Source organism: Mustela lutreola, chromosome 1, assembly GCF_030435805.1.
Source record: "Mustela lutreola isolate mMusLut2 chromosome 1, mMusLut2.pri, whole genome shotgun sequence".
NCBI classification, from domain to species: Eukaryota; Metazoa; Chordata; class Mammalia; order Carnivora; family Mustelidae; genus Mustela; species Mustela lutreola.
Window position 1 is genome coordinate 151,323,903 of NC_081290.1, and position 19,613 is coordinate 151,343,515.

The 19,613-nt window shown below is 38.7% G+C and overlaps 1 protein-coding gene and 1 long non-coding RNA gene across 7 annotated transcripts in view; one reads left to right on the forward strand and one right to left on the reverse strand.

Annotated features, from left to right (window-relative positions):
• Positions 1–19,613, forward strand: part of ELP3 (elongator acetyltransferase complex subunit 3) — a 98,226-nt gene that overhangs the window by 76,587 nt on the left and 2,026 nt on the right. The gene's annotated exons all lie outside the window — the stretch shown is intronic.
• The window catches only part of LOC131833414 (uncharacterized), a 48,154-nt gene that overhangs the window by 21,104 nt on the left and 7,437 nt on the right, over positions 1–19,613 (reverse strand). For 3 of the 5 annotated variants that reach the window (XR_009354453.1, XR_009354454.1, XR_009354451.1), the window contains 3 exons: positions 19,001–19,187; positions 15,654–16,005; positions 14,449–14,913 (listed from right to left, as the gene is read on the reverse strand). This is a non-coding gene — a long non-coding RNA (uncharacterized LOC131833414). Of the gene's footprint in view, positions 1–14,448; positions 14,914–15,653; positions 16,006–19,000; positions 19,188–19,613 lie in introns of those variants that run through there. The other 2 variants (XR_009354452.1, XR_009354455.1) reach the window with 2 other exon arrangements.

A 19,613-nucleotide genomic window follows, 5' to 3' on the forward strand; every position in this document is an offset into this window, starting at 1 on the left:
TTTTAATTTGTTTTTGTAAAAAGTCAGGCAGTTGTTCTCCATAAATCAATCCTTAGAATGAAAAACTCTGTGATCACATTAGTGTTTGTGCACTGTGCTTTTTCACAGTGTGTCATTAGTTGGGCTGTATAAGAGGAGACGTTTGGGGGGTGGTTGGATTCCATTCCTTTGTTGATTGTAGCATTCCTTGTGATCTTGGATAACTTTACTTGATCGCCATGGACCTTTCTTTCCTTACTAAAAACAATGGAGGTAGGTTATCTTTTACAGTTATAGAATCTAGAATTCGGCCCTTCAGTGTCTTAATCTGTTGTAGTGCTCAGAGTAACCAGTTATGTTTTACTGATTACGTCTAAAGTAGATTCTTTTCTGAAACCATGTTAGGAAGCCCTTTGGTTTCATTAGTATTTGAGTTCCATCTCCTTGTACATTGGGTATTTGATGGTGAAAATTAACACAGCTTCCCATAGGTAGGTTATCCTATCCATGATTTGTGGATGCATATTGACTTCAGTCACAATTTGGTGATACTTTTTTTTATGACCTTGTCCTTAATTTGTAAATCCATCCTTGTTCTGTCTGTAGGCTTTTGTACACAGTGGTGGCCTAGATATTCTGTTCTGCCATAACTAGTAGCTTGAGCAAGGAAGAGACAGGTCATTTATCATTCTGGTTACTATGACTATAAGAGTAATGCACTTATGTAGAGGTTTTTTTTAATTACATTCTGATTCATTATTACTTCCCCTCAACTTGCCAGCAGATTTTCTGTTACTTGGATTTATGATCTTTGATTCTGTCTCAGACAATATGATTAACTGCACAGTAGATCTGATTTGAAACACTAGTCAGAAGGATTCCATGTGCTCTATTTTTCTCTATTAAAAACAAATCGTTTTTTTATCTTAAACCAATCGGCCATTTTATCTTTGTTACCTTAATATATTTTGTTTCTAGAGGGTATATACTGAATATTTTACAGCTGATTGATCCTTTTTTTAAAAGATTAACTTTATAGCTTCATGAGAAAATTACAAATTTTCTTGTTTATTGGAGTCAAATGAAGCACTTTCTTAGACTTTTAAAAATAATTCTTTCTATTTTTTAAAGCACACGTATTTGTCTTGGGAAGTAAACTGTGTTTTTAAATTAACCATCAACTCCAAATGTGAGTATTAAAGCAAAAATGAAATGTTTGGCTTCCCCTAAGTTCAAGGAACCAGCACTGAGAGGGCAGAGGAGTACAAAGTGCTACCCTATGTTTGAGGGATGTTTCTATTAAGCCGCACAGCTAACTCAGTCCTCACCACGTGGATTATCTTTAACTGCAGAAAAAGATAGATTTTTCTCTCTACTTACATTACATCTCAGTTCATGACTAATTGCCTCAGAATAGGAAAATAATCTTTTTCTGCATACAAAAATGAGTAAATCAATAGGATAAGAACAACCAATTTACAAAATAATGTGTAGGCAGTTAATTACTGCTAAATATCTAAGCAATTAATTAGTCCCCATTATATCCAAGTGCTTTAGGATCTCTCCCCAACTTACTCATGTAGGTTCTGTCAACATACATCTGTTTAAGATTAACAAATTCTGTCTACTTGAAAAGCTGTGATGTTTAAGTGGATGATGAACATTCTTTAATGTGTTAAGATAAAGCAGTTTTTTCTCTGCCCTGTCTTATGGTGTAAAGTGAAGTGATTATACTGTAGAATCTAACTACAACATTTGAAATGCCATTACTAATAATCACCATGGAAACTGGAGATCTCTGATGTTATACTGCCCATACCCTTTCCAAAAGGGCAAATATAACTGATGATAGCTACTATTTAAAAAGCCACTTAATACCCCCAACAGAATGACTTTTTTTTTTCCCTTTTGGCAATTTTGGCTAGGTATCAGATCCAGTCATGTTACCGTTTCTGTTTGCCAGGCTAATTGCTATGCATCAAGACGAACAGCTATTCCCCAAGCTCCCCCTAGTACCTTCGTCATAAGCACTATTCTATTTGTGTTCTTTCAAGTAGAAAATTAATATGGCCATTGGCCAAGAATTGTACCAGGCTGATAGATCACACAGTGGTGGTGAGAAATGAGGAAAATGTCTGAATGGTTGATGACAGAAATCACTGAAGTCAGAGACTGTTAGCCATTTTGCTTAAACTCATTAAACAGGCACAGAAGAGGGAAGGGGGGAAGGGGAGAAGGTAAATATACAGGGTGAATAAAACTTAAACCTTAAATATAGAATGAGTAAACAAGTCCCTGTGGAGATGAGATCATTCTAAATCATGATGCTCAGAATACGATTCTAAAACTATATCTACAACTCCTACCAGTGAAAAAACATCAACATGCCTGTGCCTTACGTAACCCAGTATGGTTTCCTAGGACCCAAATTAATGGTCTGGTACCCCAGAGCCAGTGTTTAATGATATGTGGGCAGAAAATAACAGTCATTTGGTTTCATTAAACTACAAATGGCTTAGGTTTACTTATGGGACCCCAGAAACTTCACCTGTATTCCAAGCAGCAACCATCTCTCTTAATTTAAGGTGAAGGTAGCTTTACTTTATTCTTTGCATGAAAATCTAGGTGAAAAGAAGCATGTATTTGTAACAGGTTCTGTCTGGTAGTGGAATCATAATCCTAACCAAAATGCCTAGAAAAACCTTCCTTGTTTTGGCTTATCTGTTTGCTGATGGGCACAGGAAGCCTGCCAAAGGCAAACCAGTCTGTGCTGCACGTGCATGTGTGCCCAGCACTTCTCAGTAAGGAAGGGAGGAGATGGTTCGCTCTTCTTTCTGTCTCATCTCTTTCATAATTTCTCTTTAATAAATTATCCTCTAATGAAATGCACGGTTAGGGTTCTGTATATTCCTCTATTTCTCCCATTTTGGTGTTCTAACAATTATACATACTTCTTTTTTGTTCCATGTTCCCACAGGATTTTATCATGATGGTGGCTAGTATCTTCCTCTTTTTTTTTTTTTTTAAGATTTTATTTATTTATTTGCCAGAGAGAGAGAGAGAGAGCGAGCACAGGCAGGCAGAGTCGCAGCAGAGGCAGAGGGAGAAGCAGGCTCCCCGCTGAGCAAGGAGCCCGATGTAGGACTCGATCTCAGGATGCTGGGGATCATGACCTAAGCCGAAGGCAGCCGCTTAACCAACTGAGCCACCCAGGTGTCCCTAGTATCTTCCTTTTTAAAGTCAATAGATAGAACATAAAATATTGCTGTGCAATCAGGATTTTCTTAATTTTAGCATCATTATTAACTAGCATTGATGATATACTACTTTGCTGGATAAGAAATTAGCTAAATGTTTGCTAATTGGTGTCTGTATTGCACTGTTGCCCAGCTCCTCTCAGGGCCATTATTCCTGACTTGATATTTATTCAATTTGTAGATGAATCAGGTACCAGATTGTAGTACTTTGCATACCAAGTGCGTTATACTCATCCCTCTCTTGGTATTCATGACTATATTTATTAAGGCATGTTTTTCAAGTATTCCTGAATAAGCCACTAGTGAGTTTCCGCTGTTTGGATCTTGTCGGCAACTGAATTTATGATGAGATTTCCTAAGCCAAAGCTAGTGATCCAGGTAGGTAGTAGCTTGTTGGCTCTTGAGGAACAATCTCTGGCAAGTGCTGTTGCTCTTCCCAGGTCCTTGCTAGCAAGTCTCCTTGCATCTCAGAAATGTGCACATGAGCATCCCAGAGGACAGCCTTGCTAATGTTGACACACATTTGTATACTTTTTCTCCCCATTCTTATTCCTCTTAGTTTTGGGGTATTGGGAATTACGACTGTGTGCATCTGCTTGGGAGGAGGAATAGTGTTATGTCACGTGGCCTCTAATAATATTCCCAAGAGGTCTGGGAGCTTGGATAGAAATGACTGCTTTTATTGTAAAGTTAGACACTTCACAGGCTTTTTTCTGAGGAAGAAGGCCTTCTCCAAAGTGGTCTAGTCTGGACTACTTATCATATGCTCTCTGTCACAAAGTCAGTTTTTAGTTTGTTACCATGTTAACTCCTTATCAGTGTAACTTTCATATAATTAGTATGGTTCTTTTCTGTAAATATATGACATTGCTATAATCCCTTCAGTTTGATAAAACTTTCCTCTTTCAGATCTATTAGAGGCAGGAATTTGGCAGCTTCTTGCCTTTTGGGTGAGCAGATCACTAAATAATGCTGGAAAACATTTGCTGCCTTCTTTGGCAACTGAGATACTGCTTTTATGGAGTCTTTTAGTTTAAACATTTCTCATTCCAACAGGGTATAACACAGGGGACTTTTTATTTTTTGGTCAGCCTGGCTTAAACTGTTGTCTCTAATAGCTCACATTTCCAAGACATTAACTGGTAGATTTAGGGTTTTAGATAGTGGCCGTGGGATATGTTTCCTTATATCCCCCCCCAACCACCACCACCACCATTTTCTCCCACTCTGAGCATCCAGTTGTTCAGTTTTTCCACTATGTATGAATGAATCATGGATGTTTGGTGTATCTAAGCCTCAGATCTAGACCCTGTGTGCTCTGTAACCTCTTACTGCAAATCCTACTAATTAGTGATTGTTTTGGTTACTTCTTGTTGTCTAACACACCACACCAAAATTTGGTGGCTTAACAGAACAAGCATTTCATTTTCTTAGTGATTCTGTAGGTCAGAAATTCAGCAGGGAATAGAAAGGATGGCTCATTTCTGTTTCATGATGTCTGGAGCCTTAGCTGGGGTGGCTTAAATGGCTGTTAACTGACTAGGTTGGCTTGTCTGGAGTCTCAGTTCTAGCCGGTAGCAGGTGCACAGTGGAGGCTATTAACATGAGCACCTTGGTTCCTTTCCAGATGACTTGCATGTCCCATGGCTTGAAAGGCTGGGCTCGAAGAGGAAGGAAACAAAGACTTGGGCTTAGAAGTCCCAGAAATCTTATATTCATATCTGTCTCTGTGTAATAAATAACCACAAAACTTAGTGGCTGAAAACAAGCAGTTACCACACAGTTTCTGTAGGTCAGAAATCTAGAAGCAACTTAGCCCGGTACCTCTGGCCCACAGTGTCTCACAAAGCTGCAGTTAAGGTATCAGCTGGGGATGTAATCATTTCAGGATTCAATTGGGGTTGAAAGATGCACTGCCAGTTTTACTGTGTGGTTTTGGCAGGCTTCAGTTCCTCACAGGCTGTTGGTCTAGGGCCACAGTTTCTCACCATGCCACACAGGCCTCTCTGTAGAGCTGCTCATCACATGTCAGCTTGCTTCCCCCCTTAGAGCGATCACAGAGACAGAGAGCCCCTCAAGATGGAAGCCATAGTCCTTGTACCTGGTCTTAGAAAAGAGTCAAGTCCAGCCCACTCTCAAGGGGAAGGGATTATATAAGACTGAATACCAGTAGACAGGGACTCTGGAAGTCGTCTTAGACACTGCCTGCCTTAGGCCCCATTCTGTTGCTTACCCAGCATCACTGGGCCAGCGTGGATTTAAAGGGTGAGAGAATACATCCCCTTATAAAGAGAGGATCTGGTGACAGCTCTTTTTTGCCTACTAAGTTAAATATGTTTTCATTAACTTGAGATTAACAGGCATACAGTCCCTTTCTACAGGAAACTTCATTTAGCCTTCTCCCAGGATAGACTCTCTTTGGGCCAACGTAGGTTCAAGGGTTCTTATCCCAAACCCAATATCAAATTTTCATAGAAACAGTTATGGCAGCACAGTTATACCTAACACTGTCCTAAGCAGACTTTGGCGGGCCTTCCTCACAAGTTGCCCCTGCATCTGACCTTTTGTCTGTCATCTTTCTTCCATGAGGACATGTCTGTATTTCCCTTTACAAGCCTATCTAAATCCTGTCTGATCCTTTAGATCTATGATATTGGCCATTTATATCTTCTAGGTTATGGAATATAGAAGATTATCTTTGGGCTGAGGGTACATGGTTTCTCTTCAGAGATATCCCACTCTTATCCACACCCCCTTCCCCCCCATAAACACCTGAAAATAGTTAATGAACCTTTAAAGTCTTTTTTTTTAATTTGGGGAGGTAGTAAATTGTATATGACAAAATTTACCATTATAACCATTTTCTAAAAAAGATTTTTATTTATTTATTTGACAGACAGAGATCACAAGTAGGCAGAGAGGCAGGCAGAGAGAGAGGAAGGGAAGCAGGCTCCCCACTGAGCAGAGATCCCGATGCGGGGCTCGATCCCAGGACCCGGGCATCATGACCTGAGAGTCTGTTTTTCCCTCTCCCTCTCTCCTCCACCACCCCACCGGCTCATGCATGCTCGCTCACTCTCCCTCTATCTCAGATAAATAAGTCTTTAAAAAAAAAAAAAAAAAAGTAGAGTTGCTGGATAAAACTCTTTTTAACTTTTTCAGGAATCACCAAACTTTTCTACAATGGCCACATCACTCATTTTATGTTCCCTATCAGCAATGCATGAGTTCTCATTTCTCCGCATCCTTGCCAACACTTGTTTTCCCTTTTTTCTTTTTTTAAATAACCATCCTAGTAGGTGTGGAGTGTTGTTTTACTGGGGTTTTAACTTTGATTTCCTTAATGTCTTTTTTGTGCTTGTCATTTGTGTATCTTCTTTTTTTTTTTTTTTTTTTTTTTGTCATTTGTGTATCTTCTTTAGAAAAACATCTGTTCAAGTCCTTTGCTTATTACTTAATTGGGTTCTCTTTCTGTTGTTGAATTTTAGGGATTCTTCATATTTTCTGGATACTGTTATAAGACCTGTGATTTGCAAGTATTTTCTTCCATATACATTCATAAAGTTAGAGGTTTGTAGTTTTCTTTGTACTGTCTTTGTATAGCTTCATTATCAAGGTGTTGCTAGGCACATATGCTAAGTTAGGAAGTGTCCCTCCTTTTAAGTTTTTTGGAAATGTTTGAGGATTGGTGTTAATTCTATAAACATTTAGTAGAAATCACCAGTAAAGCCATCTAGTCCTAGGTTTTCCTTTGTTTGGAGGATTTTGATTCCCTGACTTGTTAGAGGACTATATAGACCTTTTCTTTCTTCTTGAGTCAGTGTTTGTAGTTTGTGTTTCTGGGATTTGTCCATTTTAACTGGATTATCCAGTATACTGGTGTATGCACACATCCAAGTTGTTGTCATAGTATTCTTATAATTCTTTTTATTTCTATAAAGCCAGTAATATCTCTTTCATTTCTAATTTTAGTGATTTCAGGTTTTTTCTTTATACTTTTTTCCATACTTTGTAAGATTTCAGTCTTAATAAATTTATTAAGATTTGTTTTATGACCTGATAATATGATCCAAGTTGTAGGACCCTCCATGTCCACTGTGGAAAATGTATATTCTGCTGTTGTTGAGTGATGTGTTCTATATGTGTCTGGTAGGTCTAATTGGTTTAAAGGGTTTTTCAAGTCTTCTATTTCCTTACTGATCTTCTGTCTTATTTTTCAAGAAATTATTAAAAATGTGCATTGAGATGTCCAGTTCTTAATGTAGACCTATTTATTTCTCCCTTCAGTTCTGTCCATTTTTGCTTCATGTATTTTGGGGCTCTGTTGTTAGGTATAAATATGTTTATAATTGTTAAACCTTGATGAATTGAACTTTTTATCAATACATAACATTTTTCTTCACCTCCTGTACATTTTTTTGGCTTAATATATCTTTTCTTTGGGGCACCAGGGTGGCTCAGTCGGTTAAGCATCTGCCTTTGGCTCAGGTCATGATCCCAGGGCCCTGGGATCGAGCCCCCGATTGGACTCCCTGCTCAGTGGGAAGCCTGCTTTTCCTTCTCCTTCTGCCTGCTGATCCACCTGCTTATAATATCTTTCTCTCTGTAAATGAATGAATAAAATCTTTAAAAAAAAAAAAAAACTAGGGGCGCCTGGGTGGCTCAGTGGGTTAAGCCTCTGCCTTGGGCTCAGGTCATGGTCCCAGGGTCCTGGGATCGAGCCCCGCATCAGGCCCTCCGCTCCGCGGGGGGCCTGCTTCCTCCTCTCTCTCTCTGCCTGCCTGCCTCTCTGCCTACTTGTGATCTCTGTCTGTCAGGTGGATAAATAAAATCTTTAAAAAAAAAAAAAAACTAGCTTTCTAAAAAAATGAAAAAAAAAATCTTTTCTTTGGTAGTATATCCACCTCAGCTCTCTTTTGGTTACTAGCTATTTTCTTAGTGATTACCTGAGGGATTACAATTAACATCTTAAACTTAGAGCAACCTAGTTTGAATAATATGAATTTAGTTTTCATAGTATGCAAACATTTTGCTCCATACATATCGGTTTCTGTTTTGCCTTGTTCCTGTCATAAATTATATATATATATATATATAATATCTTTATACCTATAAGTCTCTTAACAAATTTATAATTACTGTTTTATGAATTTGTATTTTAAATTATATAGGGGAAAAGAGGAGTTACAAACCAGTACAATAATATTGGCTTTTGTATTTACCTATGTAGTTAATGTTTAGCAGTGTTCATTCATTCTTTGTTCTTCTTCCCTCCTTCCTTCCTTCACATGGCTTTGACTTACTGTCTAATGTCCTTCTGTTTTGATCTGAAGGATTCTTGCAGGGTAAGTCTAGTGGTACAACCTTTCCTAGCTTTGGTTTATTTGGAGATATCTTAATTTCTTCTTTATCCATGAGAGATAATTTTGCTGTATATAAAATTCTTAGTTGACAGGTTTGTTTTTTGCTTTCTTTACTTTAAATGTGTCAGCCCATGCCTTCTGACCTCCATGGTTTCTGAGATTAGCTGTTGATACTATTGAGGATCCCTTGTATTTGATGAGTCACTCCTCCCTGCTTTCAAGATTCTTTGGCTTTTGATGATTTGTCTGTAATGTGCCTTGATAGATCTTTTTGAGTTTATCCTACTTGAAACTTTTGAGCTTCTTAGGAGTGTAGTTTCATATCTTTCATCAAATTTGGGAAATTTTGGCCATTTTTTTCTTAAATTTTTTTTTCTACCCTTTATCTGTCTCATCTCCCTCTGAGACTTCCATTATGTGTATGTTAGTATGCTTCATGGTGTTTCAACAGGTCTCTTAGGTTCCTTGTTCTTTTTTCTTTCTGCTCCTTAGACTGGATAAATTCAATCACATTATCTTTAAGTTCACTGATTCTGTTTTCTGTCTGCTCAGATCTGCAATTGAACTCCTCTATTAAATTTTAAATCTTTTTGCTACTGTACTTTTCAGCTCTAATATTTCTGTTCAGTTTCTTTTTATAATTTCTCTTTATTGACATTCCTCCTTTGTACATAGAGTGTTTGATTTCTTTTAGTTCTTGTTTTGAAGTATATATAACATTGTATAAATTTAAAGCATACAATATGTTGATTTGATAAATTTATATATTGTAATATGATTCACATTATGGCATTAATAACACCTCTAACATACCACATTATTATCATTTCTTTTTTGTGGTAGGATTAAGATCTAATCTTTTAGCAAGTTTGATGTTTATAATATTGCTGTCTATAATCACTATGCTGTGCATTAGATCTTCAAGAATTATTTATCTACAAGTTGCAAGTTTGTACCCTGGTACAGTATAGCTCCTATTCCTCCACCCTCCCAGCCCCTGGCAACTAACATTCAACTATTTTTTAAGGTTCTGTATATAAGTGATATCATACACCATTTGTCTTTGTCTGATTTTATCACCTAGCATAATGGCCTTAAGGTCCATCCGTGTTGCAAATGGCAAGATTTTTTTCTTTCCCATGGCTGAATAATACTCTGTTGCATGTACTGTATACCCTACACCACAATGGGTCCATTCACCCATTGACAGACACAAAAGTTGTTTTCATATTTTGGCTAGTGTCAATAATGCTGCAGTGAACATGGAGTAAATATATCTCTTCAGTGTCTTGTTTTCATGACTTTTGGATGTTTATACCCAGAAGAAGAATTACTGGATCATGTGATAATTCCTTTTTTTTTTCCTGGTAATTCTGTTTTTAATTTTCTGATGACTCCATACTGTTTTCCAGAGGAGCAGCACCAATTTATATTCCCACCAGCATGCACAAGGGCTCCCTTTTCTCCACAGTCTTGCCAACACTTGTTCTTTTGTCTTCTTGCTGGTGGCCATACTAACATGTGCGAGGTCATATCATTGTGGTTTTGATTTCCATTTCCCTGATGAATAGTGATGTTGAACACCTTTTCATGTACCTGTTGGCTGCGTGGATATTTTCTTTGGAGAAATGTCAGTTTAGTCTCTCTGCCCATTTGTAATCATTGTTTTTTGTTACTCAGTTGTATGGTTAAGTATTATGGATATTAACCCCTTATTCATATATGAATTGCATATATTTTTTCCCATTCTGTAGGTTTTTTCATTGTTTTAATTATTTCTTTTGCTATAGAGAAGCTTCTTAATTGCAGTCCCCCTTATTTTTGCTTTTGTTGTTTGTGCTCCTTTGGTTCTTTGTCCATTGTTTCCTTCAGCTTCTGAGCATATTTAATACAGTTGATTTTGCCTGGTAATGCCAGTGTCTAGGCTTAAGCATAGCTTTTGTCAAATTCTTTTTTTCCTGGATTTTCTATTGTTGTTAAGATCTGCACATTTGAATATTATACAGGTCAGACTGTCCTCCTCTGTAGGGTTGCTTTTAAGGGCTACAGTCGTCCATTTGTGTAGTGACTTTTCCAAACTGTTTTTGTAAAGTTGATTCTTCATTGCATGTGGCCCCTGAAGTTTTTGTTCTCTCTGCAGTCAGCTTGTGACCCAACAGGGATTTTCTTAAATGTCTGGATCTTTAAAAGCGGGAGAGGGTAGTGTATGTCTCCTCAAATCTTACAATAAATACCCCAGGGAAGCCACAGCAAGGAGGGAACAGAACAAAAACACTAGTCCCCCCAAGAGCCTCCAAACCAAACAAAACATACAGCCTCACATTCTTAGAGAAAAGGGTTTATTGCCCACCATGGCTGCAGCCAGCTACATAGAAATCAGGAATAGTAGGTGCTTTGCATCTGCTGCTTTCCTGTCATAGTTGAGCAGCCCCTTCCTCAGGCACCCCCCTGGATGCTATAAAGTTCCATTGTCCCAAAATAGTTGGTTCTGTTTTTTTCCAGTTTAGTAGTAGATTCAGTGGAGCAACTGATCTCTGCAGTTTCCTACTCCACCATTTGCTCTTTTAAAGTCTGTTTTTTAAAAGACTATAAATAGAAGGGATCCCACTTCCTATACCAGGTTACCAATGGCACAGTCTTTAACTACTGTAGAGACACTAATGATTTGGGACATGAACAAAGTAGTGAGAATGATCTGTGACATACACATATTCTGCACTGATATGAACAGAGCCACTTCATTTCTGAATTAGAAGATTGTGGGTTCTCCTATATCAAATCTGTGTCTGCTTTATAAGTTACCTACTTTTATTTTTTGTTCAATTTGTCTTTGTTCTTATCTTAGTATAGCCATTTCAGAATGGCTAGAGGAACTTTCAGGCCGCCTGGTAGCAGGTTGGGTCTTAGAGCTCTACTCAGGTAGTCTCTGTATCTTCCAAGATCATGGAGAATAAGGTACTAATGTGCTGTATTTTTGACTTGGAATAATCAACTGCTTTCAAGAACTAAGATTATCTGTGGGTAACTTTATAAGTTTTTTTTTTTTTTTTTTTTTTTTAGAATAAGGGAAGAAAACCTCTTTCAAAGATTTCAGGTCATTGAGTTTATTGGTTCATTTTCAAACGTTCGGAATAAAAGCCTTTCCCCAACTCTCATATGTGTGCATTATTGAAGAGTGAAATATTGCCATCCAACTAAGAGATCAATGAGATGTAATAAAGTCTCATTTCAATAGCAAATGAATGAAACTAATGAATACATTTGCCTTGTATTAATGCTGCTAGGCACATATCAAGCACTCAGTAAATAGTTGATTAATTGAACCCAAAACTAATTAAAACAGTTTCTTTATTTTTATTCCATGATTTTTTAAAAATGATCATGAATCATCATCTCAGTCTTTTGCGCCTAGTTGGAAAAATCAGATTTAAGTTTCAAAAGATAGATTTAGCATATTTTCTCTTTTCATGTTTGGCTCTAGGAATGTGATGTAGGCTGAATTTTAATTCAGTCCAACACATGACTAGCGATGAAGGGGACAGCCTTGTGTCTTAGCTGAGGTAGTGTCAAAGAACTGGAATGCTCCAGATTTCAAATTCATTTTCCTACTTCAGACATGAAAGCTTCTAAATTATTAGGTCAGAAATTTTCTTTCCTTGAAGAATTCTAGCAGATAAAACTCTTAATTTCTAGCTCCTAGTACATACTCAATAATTACATGATATTAAATATTTTTTCCTGTATTAAATCACATTAGTAATTTCATGTGCTTCCTTTGTCCAGTTGGAATCACTAAACCCAAGTTTTTCTGATATTCCACATACATGAGGCATATATTTCCTTATTTAATAAACAATAGTTAAAATTACCAAATCTTAACTAATCTGTCATTTTTAAAAGTTGACAGTAAACTGTAACAAATAGGACAGTTCATTAACTGCTAAACAAGAAATTGTTTAACCAATGCCTATGTCGTCCTTACTTAGGTCAAGAACATACGCAGCATCCATATAATAAGTACCCTCTCTTGACCCCTCCCATCATCCTCTCCTTCCACCTCCTTGCGTTCTTCCTTCTAGCAGCAGCCTGGCTTTTTTGGTATTTTCTTCCATGTATTCTTTTTATACTCCCATTACCTAACTATGAATCCCTAAACTGTAGTATAGTTTTGTTGTTAGTTTTAGATAAATGAAATCATTTTAGTAAATTTGTTGTTCTGGCTGCTTGTGTGCAATATAATGAGATGAAGTCACGTTGTGTGTGGCTGTGTTCATTTTCACTCATTTTCATTGATATATAGGATTCCGTTATGCAAATATCTCACATTTTTTTTTGATTCTTGCTGGATATTTGTATAGCTTCCAGTTTGGGCTCATGAATATTCTGATATATGTATCGTGGGGCCCATGTGCAGACATGTTTGTGGGCAGTGCACTAAGAGTGGCTTGTTGGATTACAGAGAGTTACAGGTGTTTATAAGAATCTACAAAGTGGTTTCCTATACTGCTACCAATTTTTACTCCCACGAGGAATATGTAAGAGTTTTAGTTGTTCAGTATGTATGTGGTGGTATTTTCTGTAGTTTTAATCTATATTTCCTGATGACTGATGTAGTTGACTGCCTTTTCATATGTTTATTGGTCATTTAGATATTTTTTGAACTTTCTCCATGTGTGATACTTTTTAAAAAATCCACAAGACATTATTACTAATATTATTGTTATATACATTTAATATTCATTTGAACTTACTGTTACATTTATTACTTTCTTTGCTCTTTATTTTCATTGATATATAGGATCCTATGATATGAATATATCACATTTTATCTGTTTTATTGTTGATGGGTAATCAGGTAATTTGCAAATACTATTTTCTTTATGCCTAAAGAATTTACTTTAGTGAACTAAATTTGATTATATGACATGTCATTATCTGATTCTGTTCTTGAATGCAGTTTTCACTAAGAATTCTGGGTTTGTATTTTTTGGCTTTCAGCACCTTGAGACTTTTTCCACTGTCTTTGGCTTTTAATGATACAGTTAAGAACTCTCAGGTCTGTCTTCAGGATATCTCTCTGGCTGCTTTTATGATTTTGTTTTTTAATATTGTCTGGTTTAGAGTGTGTTTTCTGTAGTTTTACTATGGTGTTCCTGGGTATGGGTTTTCTATGCTTGGGTTTCTTTCATGGGGGAGTTGATTTTTTTCTTTTTTAAATGAGTAATTTTCAGCCTCTATCCCATATTGTCTCTATCCTATTTTCTCCCCACTTCCTGGAACTGCTGGTAAACATACATTAGACCTACTCATTATATCCATTGTGTCCCATACCCTCTTTCCCTACCCCCATTGCTTTGTTTCTCCATGTGTCATCATTGATAGTTTCTTCTAATTCGGTATAACCTACTGCTAAACTCACTCACTGATGCCTTAGTCCTCATTTTTCAGTTCTCTGATTCTAGTATCTTTTTCAACTGTTCTATCATGTTTTAGTTTTTTGTTGCTTTTAAATAGTCTTAAATTCGGTCTCTATCTCAGTGAACTGTAGGAAGCATAGTTCTTCTACAATTTGCATCAGAGGACCTCAGATCTGGAATACCTGCAGCCTTTTGTTACCCTGTTGTCTTGTTTAAAAGTATATCTCATCACTTCTTATTTGCAGAACATTTTATGAGAGAATTTGCTTTCAAGAATACTTCAAAACCTAGATGATGTTAGCTTCATCCAAGTAGGATCTCTGTTTCCTTTAGCCAGGGCATCTAAGAGCACTAGTTGTCCAAGAACAAGGCTTGAGGTTTATCCAGGTCATGTGAATGACCTCCCCCCCCCCCCCAGCAGTCTGAGGGGGTCAGAAAAGTGGAGGCATTTTCACCCACTGTGAGGGGTTTGAAGCTTGAAGGTATTGGGTACAGAAAAAGGATCAGAGAAATACTCTATCCCCTGGTTTCCCCTAAGTGATAGGGTCCTAGGAGGTAGGCAGCTCATGGCAGCCAGCCTTGAAGCAATTAGCTGGAGATCACAGTTGGGTAAGGAGCACTTCCACATAGTGCTGACCAGCTCTCTCTTCCTGTCACCCCATCAGAGTGCATGGCATCCCAGGTCTTTACCTCTGTCCTGGGGCTGCGTTCTGTGTAAAGTTCCTGCACACAAGTAACCAGGTTTATGTTCTCCTCCAAAAGAGCTATAGATCCTGGGGCACAGGTGAAAGCCAGGAGGGTAACTATAGAGGCTGGTCGCTGAAACCGAATCACAGAGTATCACTCCAACACATTTCAAGATACTCTTCTTTCACCATATCTCATCATCATCAGAGCCTGCAAAGTGGTGAAGATAGAACATTTATCCAGCCTCTGAGAGTAGGAAAGAGGCCCCCAAGATCTACGTAACTTCTGGTTGTGGGTTACAGAACTTGGAGGATGAAAGGAAGCAGGCATTTGGCCCACCCCCACTACTCCCCATCCTGACTGCTCTGCTGACAACTGGCCATAGGGCACCCTGAGGGCTGCTGTGTGTCTGTGCAAGTCCTGCTCGTTCCCCAGCCCAAGGCTTTGCAGACCCAAGAACTCAGTTACATGCACAGCCCACTGCATCTCTCCTCAAGGGCAGGAGCAGCTTTAACGCTGAGGCCTGTGACACAGCCTGCCGACATCAGTCTGGGAGGCTGGCTGACGTCAGTTGTGACACGTAATTGCTTGTTGTTGGCCGAATAACAAGAGGAAAGTTACTGTGACAGGACTGTTTAGAGCCCTGCTCAGCACGGAGTGGGGATGGGAGCAGGTGTGACCTGCACCCAGTCTGGGTGATGGTGTGTTCTCCTTCAAGCTGGCTAAGAGCACTAATGCTTTTGGCAGTCTGTTCTGCAGATTGTAGAAAGAGGGGGGGGGCACATAGAAATATAAATGGGGAGTATTTTTGCTTAGTTGGTTAATACCCAGTGGAGGTCAGACTTCTCTCCCCCAAATTCTTAAAAGTTCTCAGAGCCTCTAGAAGTAGATTTTCCATCTCAGTGCTACTGCATGTTACTGAAAACAAAGAAAGGAGCTTGAAAGTATACCTTTCCTTCAAAAAAGCACAAAGCCTAAATGTGTCTTCTCAAGCTGGTAATGATTTCTAGGGTGTGTGCCCTGTATACAGGCAGAAAGGGAGAGCTCAGGGAGTCTGTATGCTCACTGGGAGTCACGACTGAGGAAGGCTTCATTGTGCCCCTGTAGACCTGTTCTTCTCAGCAACGTGCTTAGGAAATCTGGACACCCTCAAGGTGAGGAACTTTTGCAGTTATCCGAGGCCTGGCTAGTCCTGTCTGGGAGCGGCTTCTGTGTCACCTCTGCTACTGGTTGTGGTGGATAGATACGGGTTGTAGCATGTCTCAGGAAGTAAAGTCCACTGATCAACAGGACATCTTCAGTCTGGAAATTGATGGTGAAGAAAATATCATCATCTTTATTTGAAAGAAGGCAATTAAACTATGTCTCCAGTGACTAAGCTGAGCAGAACTGGAAGGAAACAGATGTATTATGTGACTTCCTCTGAGTAGAAAGCTGGAAGCATTAACAATCTGGCGGATGAACTGATAATTGTTGAAGGAGCTGGGTAATGGGTATGTGGAGGTTCAATATACTATCATTTTTACTTTTATATATCTGAAATTCTTCATAGTGGATTAAGTCCATGGAAAATGGCATCTGCTTTGTGAAATTAGAATATATAAAAAAACAAATATTTCTTTAAAAATTGGGGGCAGTTTTATTAGATATAATAGTATAAATTGAAAAACAGACTCTTAATCTTTAACATAACAAGGTGGAAAATTTGTAACTTGATGAAGAAGTCCTGCCCTTAATGCCTTTTACATTGAGTCATTCCCACTGACTGGGCACCTAACAACACAGTGGCAATTTTTTCTTTTTCTTTTTTTAAAGACATCCCCCAGGAGCACAGTTCTCTGTATGTATACCACATAATAACTGTGAATACAGTACAGTATATCTGTAAGCATTCATTGCATGTTCATGATATGCCAGGCGCTTATTAAGCCCTAATGATGGAAGTCATGGACTTTAAAGAGCTTACATTCTGGGAGGGGAGCTAGACATGCAAGTAAAATAAAGCACAGCATGATTACCAAAACAACAGGGCGGTAAGGAAGGGATGAAGCTAGCATAGAAAGAGGGGCTATGATTTCTTGCTTCTTTGTGGATAGTGGATGTATGTGCAAGAGTCTCCTGGTGGTTTGTCCAAGTGGGCGGTTCAGTGTGAAGTGGGCCGCTCATCCTATTCCTTCTACCTTATTTTACTGAATTCTCTAGACAAATTGACCTCTCAAAATACATTGAAACAGGGGCGCCTGGGTGGCTCAGTGGGTTAAAGCCTCTGCCTTCGGCTCAGGTCATGGTCTCAGGGTCCTAGGACCGAGCCCCACATCGGGCTCTCTGCTCAGCGGGGAGTCTGTTTCCTCCTCTCTCTCTCTGCCTGCCTCTCTGACTACTTGTGATCTGTCAAATAAATAAGTAAAAATCCTTAAAAAAAAAAATACATTGAAACATCTATTAAATGGAGTGTCCCTCTGAAGCTTTATTTTTTTAATTGAGATACGTATACATGTTAAGCACACCACTTAATTTTTTTAATTTTAATTTTTTTTATTTTTTTTTATAAACATATAATGTATTATTAGCCCCAGGGGTACAGGTCTATGAATCGCCAGGTTTACACACTTCACAGCACTCACCATAGCACATACCCTCCCCAATGTCCATAACCCCACCACTCTCTTCCTACCTCCCTCCCCCCGGCCACTCTCAGTTTGTTTTGTGACATTAAGAGTCTCTTATGGTTTGTCTCCCTCCCAAGCCCATCTTGTTTCATTTTTTCTTTTCCTACCCTCCAAATCCCCCACATTGCATCTCCATTTTCTCATATCAGGGAGATCATATGATAGTTGTCTTTCTTCGATTGACTTATTTCGCTAAGCATAATACCCTCTAGTTCCATCCATGTCGTCACAAATGGCAAGATTTCCTTTCTTTTGATGGCTGCATAGTATTCCATTGTGTATATATACCACCTCTTGTTGATCCATTCATCTGTTGATGGACATCTAGGTTCTTTCCATAGTTTGGCTATTGTGGACATTGCTGCTATAAACATTTGGGTGCACATGCCCCTTTGGATCACTACATTTGTATCTTTTAGTGTAAATACCCAGTAGTGCAATTGCTGGGTTGTAAGGTAGCTCTGTTTTCAGCTTTTTGAGGAACCTCCATGCTCTTTTCTAGAGTGGCTGCACCAGCTTGCATTCCCACCAGCAGTGTAGGAGGGTTCCCCTTTTTCTGCATCCTCACCAGCATCTGTCATTTCCTGACTTGTTAATTTTAGCCATTCTGACTGGAAGCACACCACTTAATTTTTACATTTAGCTACATGTTCCGATGTAGCTACTAGATTTAGAACATTTTCAGCACTCCAGAAAGACTTTGTTCCCTCATTCAGTCCATACTGTCTTCCATATGAAACCAGTACTCTGACCTCTAGGACGATAAAATTAGTTTTGCCTCTGTCTGAACATTGTGTTAACAGGTGAACTTATGTTAACCTTTTATATCTGGTTTCTTTCATATACATTAGGTCTGTGAGGTTCATCCATGTTCTTACAGAGAAAGTTCCTTTTTCAATGCTGTTTAGTATTCTGTTATGTGAAAATACAGTTTATCCATTCTGTTGATAGATATTTGGGATATTTCCTGTTTGGATATTATAAATTATATCTTTTGTTGGATGTAAGCATTCATTTCTCTTTTCACTCAGGAGCAGAATTGCTAGGTTATAGGATATGCTTACAGATACAGAACTTTAGAAGAGGTTGTGTACCTCTGGGGGTCTGAGCTGCCACCTGACCTGTGCGGTGTTTTTGTTTTCCCCTTGCTCTACCCTAAGTCACAGTGTTGAACAGAAGTAATGATTAGAACAGAGACACGGTACAATTATGCGAGATGGAGTATTAGTAATCCTTGATTTCAAGGGGAAAGTCTCCAGTGACCTGTTCTCACGGGTCAGTTTTGTGACTTTTGTCATGCCAGCTTTAGTTCCATTTTCTAAACACTTGAAAAATTTTGAAGGGGATGGGAAACAAAACATGGTGGGAAGGCCTATTTCTAAATAGCAAATGTTTGGACTAAAGAACTAAGCTAGACTTGAAAGAGCTAACAATTATTTGATTCCAGGCACAGGCCTCTGCACTAGAAATACACTTGATCAACAAGGTAAATAGAACTTCCATCACACAGGGAGGCAAGCAGCACATAGTCAACCAGGGGGTGGGGAGAGCCGTGGGCGGCAAAGCACCATAAAGACACATGTTGTTGTTTTCACTCACATTGCACACAGTGCTCTGTGAATACTTACATTACCGACACCAGAGGCAGCAGTTTTCCACACATCAAGCAATTCTGCAATACCAGCTGTAATTCAACTCCATTCCAACACTGTCTCCCTGGAGTTAGCATCAGATCCCATGGGCTAAGGGCTCAAGCCTGCAAGAATGTCTTTACTTCAGATGCCCATTGCAAGTCCAGCTTGTTACCTGTGTGACCTATAAATGGAAGTTTGCATTACCCCCCTCCTCAGGTTCAACTAATTTGGTAGGGGGAACAGCATAAGCAAAGAGACCTGGAAGCAAGAGAAAGAGCCAGACATGCAGAGAGCCTGGAAAAATTTTAGATTCACCAAGGCTGAAGCGCATAATGTTAGGGAGAGAGTTGTAGCAAGAGATGAAGCTAGAAATATAAGCAGTTACCAGTTCATAAAAAACTTTTAAAAGAGTAACAACAGCAGCCAGTGTTTCTGAGGAATCGGCCTTTTTCAGACTCTGAACTAATCACATTTCATAGACAGTCTCGTTTAATACTTGACACCCTTAAAACTTAAGTATGTTATTACAGACGATCAAATAATAGGGAAGTTAAGTAAGTGGCGCAGGCCACAGACCTATACAATGACAGGTCTAGGTCTCAGACCC